Genomic DNA, 12040 nt, shown 5'->3' with positions numbered 1-12040 from the left:
TCATATAAGTGGAATCACACAGCATGCAATCTTTTATGTTTGGCTTCTTTCTCTTAGCATAATGCTTTTGAGATTTATCCATGTTGTGTACATCAAGAATTCATTCCTTTTTATTGCTGGGTAGTGTTCCATTGTGTAGATGTACACAGTTCATTCAGTCACCTGTTGAGGGACATTTGGATTGTTTCTAGTTTTTGACAATTATTAATAGACTGTAAGAGTTTTTGTGTGAGCATAAGTTTTCATTTCTCTAGGGTAAATACCTAGGTATGGGATTGCTGGGTTATATGGCAAGTGTATTTTAACTTTATAAGAAACTGACAAATAGTTTTTCAGGGTGGCTGTATTGTTTTGCATTCCTACCAGCAATGTATGAGACTCCTGGTTTCTCTATATCCTTACCAGCACTTGGTCCTGTCTTTTTGTTTGTTTGTTTTTTATTCTAGTCATTTTTAGTAGGTGTGTAATGGTGTCCTAGTGTGGTTTTACTTTGCATTTCTCTGTTAACTAATGATGTTGAACAGCATGTCTTTGTCATCTACGTATCTTCTGTAGTGAAATGCCTATTTAAATATTTTGCCCGTTTGTGTATGTGTAAGTGGTGTTGTTTCTTTGGTGGAGTTTTGAGAGTTCTTTGTATTTGCTGAATACAAGTCCTTTGTAAGGTACATGACTTGTAAATATTATCTGTAGCTTGTCTTTTCATTCTCTTAACAACGTTTTTTACAGAGCAAGCATTTTTGTATTTGATAAGGCCACGTTTGTCTCTTTTTTAAAATAGGTTGTGTTTCTGGCGTCTTATTTAATAAGTTTGCATAGCCTGAGGGTTACTAAGATTTTCTTTTTGGAAGTTCTGTAGTTTTATATTTTACATGGAGATCTATGATCTAGATTTTTGTTTAAATTGTGAGGTACAGATCAAGGTTCATTTTCTAACATATGGATTCCAACTGTTTCAGCATCATTTGATGAAAGCTATTATGCTTTCTTTAATGAATTGTCTTTGCACCGTTGTCTAAAGTCATGTGGCCATGTTTGTGTGGATCTATTTCTAGACCTTCTATTGTTGTCCATTGATTTATGTGTCTAGCTCTTCACCAATACAACACTGTCTTGATGATTGTCACTTTAGAGTAAGTCTTAAAACAGATTAGTGTGAGTACTCCAACTTTGATCTTCTTTTTCAAAATTATTTTAGCTATTCTAGTCACTTTGCTTTTTTATATAAGTACATGGATCATAGGTGTACAGTTTGCTTAACTTTTGGAAAAGTGAAAATCTCATGTAATTACATCCAGATCAACACTGTGTATTATCAGCATCCCAAAAGTCTATTTCATACCCTCAGTAAGTTATTACCTCTCCACTGCTCACTACCCACCTCTGTCCATAGAAAACATTAATTCTGACTTCTACATCAAAGATTATATTTGTCTATTTTTGAAATTTATACAAATGGAATCATGCAAAATATTCTCTTGGATGTCTGTGAGATAAGACAGCTCTGAAATTCATCCTAATTATTACATGTAGCATAGTTTGTTTTTTGCATTGCTGACAATAGTATTAATTTTTAATAATACACCCTAATTTATGTATATATTCTGTTTTCATAAGAAATTTGGGTATTTTTAAGGCTGTTGGAAATATTGCTGCTAAATCAAAACCACAATAGATACCATCTCACACCAATCATAAAGGCTATTATTAAAAAGTCAAAAAATAACAGATGCTGGTAAGGTTGCAGAGAAAAGGGAATGCTTATACACTATTGGTGAGAGTGTAAATTAGTTCAACCATTGTGGAAAGCAATGTGGCAATTCCTCAAACAGCTAACAACAGAACTACTATTCAACCCAGCAATCCCCTTACTGGATATATACCCAAAGGAACATAAATTGTTCTACCATAAAGACACATGCACGCATATGTTCGTTGCAGCAGTATTCACAATAGCAAAGGCAAGGAATCAACCTAAATGGCCATCAATGGCAGATAGGATAAAAAAATGTGGTATATGTACACCATGGAATACTATGCAACCATAACAAAGAACAAGATTGTGTCCTTTGCAGGAACATGGATGGAGATGGAGGCCATTATCCTTAGCAAACTAACACAGGAATAGAAAACCAATACTGCATGTTCTCACTTATAAGAGAGAGCTAAATGATGAGAACCCAAAGAGGGGAACAGCACAAACTGGGGCCTACTTGAGGGTGGAGGGTGGAAGGAGGGAGGAATCGGAAGACATAACTATTCAGTACTAAGCTTAGTACCTGGGTGATGAAATAATCTGTACAACAAATGCCTGTGACACAAGTTTACCTATATAACAAACCTGCACATGTACTCCTGAACCTAAAATAAAAGTTAAAAAAAGAAATATTGATGCTAGAACATATTTTTACATATCTTAGTGAATATATGCATACATTTCTGTTGAGTTGCTAGAAGAGAAATCGCTGGGTTATGGAACATGCTTATGTTTAGCATTAGCCTATATTGCCAAACAGTTCTGCAAAGTGACAGTCATAAGTGTAGTCAACAAATTTAGTCAAATTTAGGATCATAAGTTTGTATTAACCTCTTTTTAAATATTTCCAGAATCTGCAGTGATAGCCTCTTTCTTGTTTTTAGTATTAGTAACATGTTCCTCATTCTCTTTTTTCTTGATTAGTCTTGCTAAGCATTTATTAATTTTAATAATATTTTCAAATACTTGTTGCCTTTTTTCTATTAGATGATTCCTTTCTATTTCAATAATTTTTGTTCTTATTTCTATTTTTCTCCCACCTACCTCCTTCTTTCTCTTGGGTTAATATGCAGTTTTGCTAACTTGATGTGAATACTTGTGTTAGAGATGGTAAGTTTTCTTTTCATTTCTAGTTTATGCATTTAAGACTACAAAATTCCCTCTAGCCTGTCTTTACTTGCAATAACATGTTTTCATCTACGGTCATTTTTCTTGTGCCATTGTTGTTGTTGTTCCTGCTTGTTAAGGAACAACAAGACAATTGTTTGAAATTGTCTGCTTAGTCTTTATTTTTGAAAGCCATTTTCCTTGTGTACACAATTCTAGGTTGGCAATAATTTTCTTTCAGCTCTTTAAAGACATTTTTGTTCACTGTTTCTATTGAAAACTCAGCCATAGTTATATTGTGTCTCTCTGAACATCATGTGTTTGTTTTCTGTCTGTTTATAAGATATTCTTTTTAGTGTTTGTGGGTTAGCTTTATCTGTATTTATTTTGCTCAGAATTTGTAGAGTTTCAATTTACTAATATCTTTTGCTTGTTTTGGAAAGTTCTCACAGTGTTTCTTCTGTTCAATTATCTCTCTCCTTTATAGACTACAACTACACTTATGAAAGTTATTTTCATCATGTTTTGTATGTCTCTTAAACTCTTTTTCTGTGTTGTTTATTCTTTCTATTTCTCTGAAAAGTATCAACCTGAATATTTTCTACTGATCTACAATCCAGATCACTAATTTTTTCTTCTGCTATATCTAATGTGCTCTTAAATCCAACTGAATTTCAATCCAGTTGGTTTTAATTTCAGTGTTGTATTATTAAACTCTGCATTTTCTGATGATGTTAATGGATTTCAGTAGTTGGATGAAATTTTCCATCTTTTTGTCTATTTTGATTATGTTATTTATAGTTATTTGAAACTTTATGTCCAATAATTTGAACTTAAATATTTGCCTTTGAGTCTGTTTCTAAAGTCAGTTTTTTTTTTTTTTTTTTTTTTTTTAAACTGTTGTTTTTGGTCATTTGATCTTGTATTCTGGCATGCTTGGTAAATGTGACCAAATGGCAGACATTATAATGTCTGCCAAAAAACTGTAGATGTAGATGCTGTGGATGACATCTCCCTGTAGAGAGGATTTAATTTTCTTCTGACAGGCATATAGACCACAGGAAGATTATCTTGATCTATTGGATTTAGATTTCAGATTCAATGTTAGGGTTTGTGAGAACTGGTCTATTTTAGGTTCATCTTTATTCCTAGAGCCTATCACTTCAAGGAGCTCAAGGGCGAGCCTAGTATGTTTATTAGAGATTCTCTTTCTTGGCAGGCTATGAACTTCAATTTTTTCTAGCACCATGAGACTACTGAAATGTCTGCTTAGATTTTTAGCTTCTTAGCAGCTGCTTTTTACTTGTTTTCTTGGCAACTTGCCTCACACATGTGCAGCTAGAAGCTGGAAAATACCTCAAGGAAAAATTGCACATATAATACTCACTTTACATCTCTGCAGTTAGCTTTTCTTTCAGATCATGAGTTCTCAAGTTGTAGCATCCTTGGTAGCCCTATCCACCAATTTTCAACTCCCCTGCCAATGAGACTGTTAGAAACTCTTGGCTGCTGATCTTTGTTCAGCATCTATGTTCCACAAAGCAAATTGGCAAATGCCCTAAGGGTGGCAAGTAGAAACTAGTGTAGTGTTCACTTCTGTCTGTTTTTCTTCTTTCCAGCATTTTGGTCTTTCAAGATCGAGGGACATTTGGAAGATATAATGGAACTCCCACAGGAAAGAGTTTATGTAGAGTAGATTGCAAGAAAACCCAGGGATGATGGGGAGGATTGAGTGGCAAATAGAGGAAAAATTTCTAAAATTACAGAAGTTTCAGCTAGATGAAGCCTGGGAAGCGAGCCTCAGGTAAATTCACAAAAATGCCCATGAGAAAGAAAGAATCAGCTTTGAACATCTGCTTGGCCCAAAGAGCAAAAAACCATCTTAGGGCAGTCCTGATTTACATAAGGGAAGAGTTTTCTTATTCCTTTTTTTCATCCCCTTTTCCCACACTCCAACCTATACTGAATTAGTAACAACAAATAGATAATGTGGACAAGAGTCGGGGAAAAAAAGAAAAGAAGGATCCAATCCTCCCTTCCCACTAAGAGGCCAGCCTGCATTGTGTTTGTGTCAAAAGTAAACACAATGTCATCGAATTACCTATATTCTAAAATAATTCACTAGGTTTTGCTATTTCTGCTTCCAATGGGTAAACAACTGTATCACTGAAGCTCAGGTTCCAGTAGGCTCTCCGTGGTGGCTGTATGGGGGCTCTTGGAAGGCAATTTGAAAGATAGAATGGTTCTTAATGCTTAAAGCCCCATCCCGTCTAAAGAGAAACCTTGAAGAACAGAATTGAGCCCAATATGCTGATATATTCTTTTCTGAATTCTAAACTTTTTCCATTCTGGCCTTTTTAATTCTATCTCATTTCTAAGCATAAAATAAATATAGCATTGAAAAAGGTGTTTGTGTCCCAGTGACAAATATAATCCATGTAATTGTTAAAAGGGAAATTCCAGAATCCCCATGTGGCCTTGCCTTGTATTAGGCAGGAAGAAGCATTCCCCCAAAGACAGACTTGACTAGAGTCTCGTGTCCCCAGAGGGCCTCACTGGAAGTTAGTCTTTGGAAGTTCTAGCATAAACATACTCCCACCCACCTGGCTCATGTACAGGCCATGAACAACTTGGCTTTTCTTCGCAGCAGAGCAGTTTCTGTATGAGTCACTTCTGTCTCCTTATTTTGGACTTTCTGCCTCAAGGGACCTTGAAGATCTGTCCAATACTGTACTCAGAATGCACTCAGCAAACAATGAACAATAGAAAACCTACTAAAAAGACAGTCCCCTCCTCCATGTGGGCCTCGTACTTAGTTCAATGGAAACCAATAACCTAGGCCAAAGTAACACACAGATGCAAACACACAAGGGAATATGTTAGAAGATGAAGGTTTGTCTTTCTGAACAAAGAGACTGATCAGTTCGGGTCTAGAAAACACAGTGTCCCAATGCTGGGAAGTCTTGGGCAATCTTCCATAGAGCAGTCATAATCCCTAGACCCAACCTTCGCTTCTGGAGCTGCTGTTGGAGAGCTGCCTGTTATGTACACAATGGACACACTGCATAGAGCCAACACTTGAGAAGGCTAAGCAAAAAGATACCAGAGGGCTCACGGTGGTAGAATGGAGCACACAGGCAGTGGCCTTTCCTATAAGCATCCTTGGCTTGGTCCCAATGTCCTTAGTCAAAATTTCAAAGTTTTGTCCTGATGCACTGGCATATTAAAAATTATTTGGCTCTCTGCCTATTTTCAGATCACCATCATGGAGGAACTTCACTGAACAAGAAATATGTCCCTTCACAAGCCAAGTACAGTAATTGAGTTTTTATGCTTGTGGAGTATTTTTAATATTGTGGGATAAGAAGGGCCTTTCCTTTTCTATCTTAATTTTCTGACTATGCAAACCATTATTAGTATCTTGGGGCCCCTGGAAATAGCTAAGGTCCCTATTGGTGCTTCCTTGACCACGGACTCACTAACATTTATCTGTCTGAAGTGAAAGGTATCTCCAATGATCCCAGCTGACATTTATTCAGTGCTTCTCACTCAGCGATCCCAAAGAGCTCTACAAGCTGATTTACGGGCTGTCCGCGGAGTGGAAGTGAATGGTAATGACCACAGTGATGACGATGGTGATGGATCACCCAGGCTCTGGTATTTGATATGTCATGTTGTTTCTGGGGCGTTTCCAATTTCCTGAACTTCCCGGTGATTAGAAGCTGTAAGAGAGTGCTCCGTCCATTTCATCTTGCATTTCTCAGTGGAGATGACTCTGATTGGAGCTTTGGGAGGTCTTAATTCTTGGTCGCCCTTACACAAATTTTAGTAATGAGCAGAGGGCAGACATTTTGAAATGCTGCAGAGTTTGTCTGCATTCCTCCTCTTACAGAACGTGGAGACATCCGCTCACCTCCTCTTTTAGAATGCCCTCAGCCACCTGAAATTCTCTGGGGCTTTTCTGCTCCACGGGGAAAAGGGAGGAGGCAGAAGCCAGGATAAACTGTCAGTTTAGAAGGTTTATGGTGACATAATCAGGCACAGTGCTTTCTAATTTTTTTAAATTTTTAAATTTTTCTTTTTACGCCATGGGAAGCCCTGGTCCCTTTTCCAACAAAATCCTTTAGGGTATCAACATGCGAAGCAGATAAAACTGAGCTGTTCCACCCCAGTCCTTCACCCTCACCCCGCATCATGGTGGCCCCTGGGACCTGGATGGAAAACCTCTGGCTTCCTGGGGTTCTGGGCTGTGAACTGTACACAGGAGACCTGAATTTCTTTCTAGGGCTCCTCACAGACTTCTGAGTACATTATTGAATATCTGTGTGCTCTCTTTGTCCCATCTCTAAAATAGAGACTAAACAGTCTTCATTGAATATTACCATTGAGGCTTTTAAAGGTAGGGTGCAAGTATGCCTGAACTATAGTAATAATAGGGGCAATATGATTTCAGGCATATTTCTAAATGCTCTCCTTTATAACCTAATTTAATTCCTATACCCTCTCTATGGGGCAAGTACTATTAAATATTATTATCTCCATTTTAAATGGTGGAAACTGAGGCACAGAGAGGTTATACAAATTTCCCAGGGTCACTCATCTTGTAGGTGGTGTAGGCATGATTCAATGCCAGGCAGCCTGGCCACAAAATCCCTTGATATGAACCCCTGACATTTCCAAAACCCCTTGATATGAACCCCTGACATTTGGTTTTAAAACTTGTTTGCATATTAGAATTGCTTAAAGAATTTAAAAAATTTAGAAAATTTCAGAAGACCAGGCTGCACCCCAGACCAATTAAATTGCAGTCTCTGGGTGTGAAACATTACAGTTGGAACATTATAGCATTTTTAAAAACTTCATTTATGGGTTGAGTTGGGTCCCCCCAAAAAGATATGCTGATGCCCTAAACCTTGATACTTCTGAATGTGACCTTATTCCTAAATAGGTAATTGAAGGATGTAACTGCTAAAGTTAAATGAAGTCATATTGCAGTAGAGTGTGCCCTTAATCAATATGGCTGGTGTCCTTATAAACAGATGGCCGTGTGAAGTTGGGGCCTGGTGAGTTGTGAGTGGCCTCTAATCAGAGCACAGTATAGCTGGCGAAGAGAGTGTATGCAAAAGAAAAGAAGTCCAGAATGGTAGGTGAAGGCAATTTTCTTTGGCTTCCAATTTCCCATCTTTTCCTGCTTTCTCCTGTTTTTCTAGTCTCCATCTCAATCTTCTTTGCCACATCATGCATGCCCTCGAAGCATTAGAATTCCTTAAAGCTTCATGGGAGAATGCCATGGGATGATGAAGACAGAGATTGGAGTCATGCATCTGCAAGCCAAGAAATGCACAAGATTGCTGGTAAACCACCAGAAGCTAGGAGCAGGCAAGGAAGGATCCTCCCCTAAAGGTTTCAGAGGGAGCCATGGCCTTGCTGACATTTTGATTTCAGACTTCTATCCTCCAGAATGGTGGGACACTGAATTTCTGTTGTTTCAAGCCATCCAGTTCATAGTATGTTGTTATGGAAGCCTAGGAAACTAATACAGCTTCCCAAGTGATTTCAATGTGCAGACAGGGTTGAGAACCACTGCTGTATTTTAATTTCATTTCTTAAGAACCTACTGTGTGGATGGAGAAAATCTCCTAAGTTATTAGATAATTTAGTCTTGATTAGGGCTGGTGCAAGTCATTTGTCATCCTATGCTAGTACTGGCTGTGCCAACTTCCAAGGCATGGGTCAGTGTTGACCAGGTGTATTTGAGAAGGAAGATGGTTGGCATTAGTGGGAAGTGAGAGAATCACTCCCAGTGCTGCTGTTCATAGGGAAAAGTATAGTGGTGGGAGTGACTATGGGTATAGAGTAAGAGGTGCCTGGCACACGAGAGTTGAGGATGGAAAGGTGCAGAATGAAGGTTTCCTTTACAGCCAGTACAGTATAACACCGCAAAAACAAAACAAAACAAAACAAAAAAAAAAACAAAACTGGTCATGGGAGATAGAGTGCAGTCAACAAGGCTACCTGCAATCTAGCGATGCAGGCACAGGTAGAATAGGGCCCTATGAGAGACCACTGGGGTGTCTGGAAGAAGAGGATACTTGAATGCCTCACAGAGAAGGTGATATTTAGGCCCAAGGGTCAGATTTGATCGCTGATATGGGTGAAGGCTGTTCCAGGCACAAGGAACACCTTGTGCTGGTGGTGTGAATGGTCTCTGGTTAGAGCACAGCATAGCTGGGGAGGAGAGCTTGGATACAAGAGAAGTCTAGAAAGGTAGATTAAGGCAATTTTCTTTTGGGATTTGAATATCATGATGAACGTTTCTTCCAACTTCACTTTGTAAGCAAAATGGAGTCAACAGAGGCTTTTGATCAGGGAAGAAACCCTGTCATTAACTTCAACGATCTTAATGACATTTCATAGGGGCCTTCTCCTGTGTCTCAAGCGAAAGTGTCTCATTTAATTTTTCCAATGACTTTATGAGATAGGTACTATCATTATCTTAATTTAATGTGTTTAGGAACTGAAACCAAGGAAATTTCAGTTACTGCTGAAGGTCACATTGTTAGTAAATATGGAAACCTGGATTTGAACCCTGGTTATCTGATTCCAGAGTCTGTAGGCTTAACTGACTTATCACTGAGGGTTTCCATCATTGGTGTCAAAGAAAAATAGCCCCACTGGCAGTGTGAGGCAGGTGGGTAGTCAATTGCAGGAGGAGAGAACAGGGATAGGCGAGCTATAATAGAAAGTGACTTTAGAATCATATGAAATATCTCAAAAGAAGGCCAGACAAGATTTAGCAACTGCTTGTAGATTGAGAGATATTCCCCTGATTAAAGATAGTTTACCGGGAGAAAGATGATAGCTTTTTTGAATTAGAGAATGCAGGAAGAGGTGTGCATTGGGTGGTAGAAGATAAAGAGATGTTTTTGGACATTTTCAAAAAGAAGTACTTACAGAATATCCATGTAGATGTTTGCAAAATACACGGAAATGTAATTTAGATGTAGCTATGCTGCAAGAGATAGATCACTGGACCTGATTCTGGGAATTTACAATTAGGATTGTGGAGACAGTATAAGTGTGGTGCTTAAATCCATAAGCTCTGGAGCTCAACAGTTGGGTGGAATCCGTAACCACCTGTTTATTAGCTGTGTGTCCTTAGACAAGCCTCAGCTTCTTCGTCTGCAGAATGGGGATACTAACTCAGATTCATATTTCATAGTACTGTGTGGAAGATGAAATGAGAGGAGCCACGTGGAGCACTTGGCACAAGACAAATGTTTAAGAAACAGGCATTGCATTTGTTTTTGCTTCTTGTAACCCAGAAAGATGCCCCTTGGCGATGTACCTCACTTTTCATTTCTTTTCCCTACCAAGACCTTTCTGTGTCCACATTAGAACTTAGTTTTCTTTGTTTAATCTTTCAACATAGCCGCTTCCTTTATCTTAAAGCTGTTTCTCTACTAACCCAGGATAATCTTTTTTTTTTTTTTTTTTTTTTTTTGACAGAGTCTTGCTCTGTCGCCCAGGCTGGAGTGTAGTGGTGCCATCTCTGCTCACTGCAAGCCCTGCCTCCCGGGTTCACGCCATTCTCCTGCCTCAGCCTCCTGAGTAGCTGGGACTACCGGCGCCCGCCACCGCGCCTGGCTAATTTTTTATATTTTTAGTAGAGACACGGATTCACCGTGTTAGCCAGGATGGTCTCAATCTCCTGATCTCGTGATCCGCCCGCCTTGGCCTCCCAAAGTGCTGGAATTACAGGTATGAGCCACCGCGCCCGGCCAACCCAGGATAATCTTTCAGTGTTTCCTTTTTTCCTTTTTCTAGACTCAGTGTGGATGTGATTTTCTCCAGTGTAGCCACCTTACTTCATGGGGTTATGTGCCTTAGACTGAGGAGGGGACCAGGCAGCCCACGTTGCTCCGTTCCTCCAGTTACCTTTAATGATACAGCTCATTTGTTTATTTCACAAGTTACCTCTGAACATCCTTAGGCAACAATTCAGGAATTTCTTTGTATGCTTCACAAGCAGTGTCTGGTATGTAACATATATACATGTTGAACAGATATGAATAATAGTTGCTCTTCTTAGGCAGGATTGAGTGGAATCAGATAACAGTAAGAAAAACCTAAGATTGGTTTCCTGCTCTTTTAGTACTACAAGTGTCTATAGCAAAGAAGAGAAGTGTGGAGGAAATGAGTTATTATCATTTCAATTACGATGCTAAGAGAAAGAAAAAGAACTTTTTACCCTGGAGAAAATAATGGACATGTTGTGTGGGTAGGGTCATCTGTCCCTGATGGTTTGGGGGCTGTCGTTAGAAACCAGTTTGAAAGAACAATTGTGTGAGCTTCTACAATAGCCTCATAAATGAGGTCCTATCCAGGATTGCTCCTTTTTTCAGTCCATGCCAACCCCAAGCATTGCCTCAATTTTGGCCAGGCGCGGTGGCTCATGCCTGTAATCCCAGCACTTTGGGAGGCCGAGGCAGGTGGATCACCTGAGGTCAGGAGTTCGAGACCAGCCTGGTCAACATGATGAAACCCCGTCTCTACTAAAAATACAAAAATTATCTGGATGTGGTGGCGGGTGCCTGTAATCCCAGCTACTCAGGAGGCTGAGGCAGGAGAATTGCTTGAACCCGGGAGGTGGAGGTTGCAGAGAGCCAAGACTGCACCATTGCACTCCAGCCTGGGCAACAAGAGCGAAAAATACTCCGTCTTAAAAAAAAAAAAAAGAAGAAAGAAAAACAAAAAATCAACACTTTATCAAGTTACCTTCCAGCTAAAAATATTTGTATGACTTCCCTGTGCCTAAAGAAGTGAGTACCAAAGCTTTTCAGTAGTCATCAAAGTGCTCTGCCCTCAGCTCCATCTCGTCTCTCCACCCTTCTCTTTCCCACAGCCCTTCCATCCAGTGTGTCAGAGCTGCTTGCTACTCCTCATTCCCACCTCTATGTGTGGCCTTTATCTTTGTGCTACACACAAATATCCTCCGGAGTCAGCATCCATTTGCTGAGTGATCAGTCGTCTTTAATTCTCTCATGCACTTTGCCTCCTAGATCAGCCCTACCCACCTGCCCTCCTGGCCTCCTTACTTTTCACAGACCCACAACTTGCCTGCCTCCTATCCTACCTGCATACTCAAGTTAAAACTTAGATTATTTGCAAAAGATC

At 39.4% G+C, this 12040-nt stretch overlaps 1 long non-coding RNA gene across 1 annotated transcript in view; it reads left to right on the top strand.

The window, feature by feature from the left end:
* LOC112423719 (uncharacterized) overlaps positions 1-8298 on the top strand; it is a 41112-nt gene extending 32814 nt beyond the window's left edge. The window contains exon 3 of the long non-coding RNA XR_003014269.2: positions 8074-8298. This is a non-coding gene — a long non-coding RNA (uncharacterized lncRNA). The remainder of the gene's footprint in view (positions 1-8073) is intronic.
* The last annotated feature ends 3742 nt before the right edge of the window (positions 8299-12040 follow it).

Source organism: Macaca nemestrina, chromosome 19 (genome assembly GCF_043159975.1).
Source record: "Macaca nemestrina isolate mMacNem1 chromosome 19, mMacNem.hap1, whole genome shotgun sequence".
Taxonomy (NCBI): Eukaryota; Metazoa; Chordata; class Mammalia; order Primates; family Cercopithecidae; genus Macaca; species Macaca nemestrina.
The sequence above is the reverse complement of the archived record's forward strand: the minus strand, read 5'-3'. Positions and strand labels throughout refer to the sequence as shown.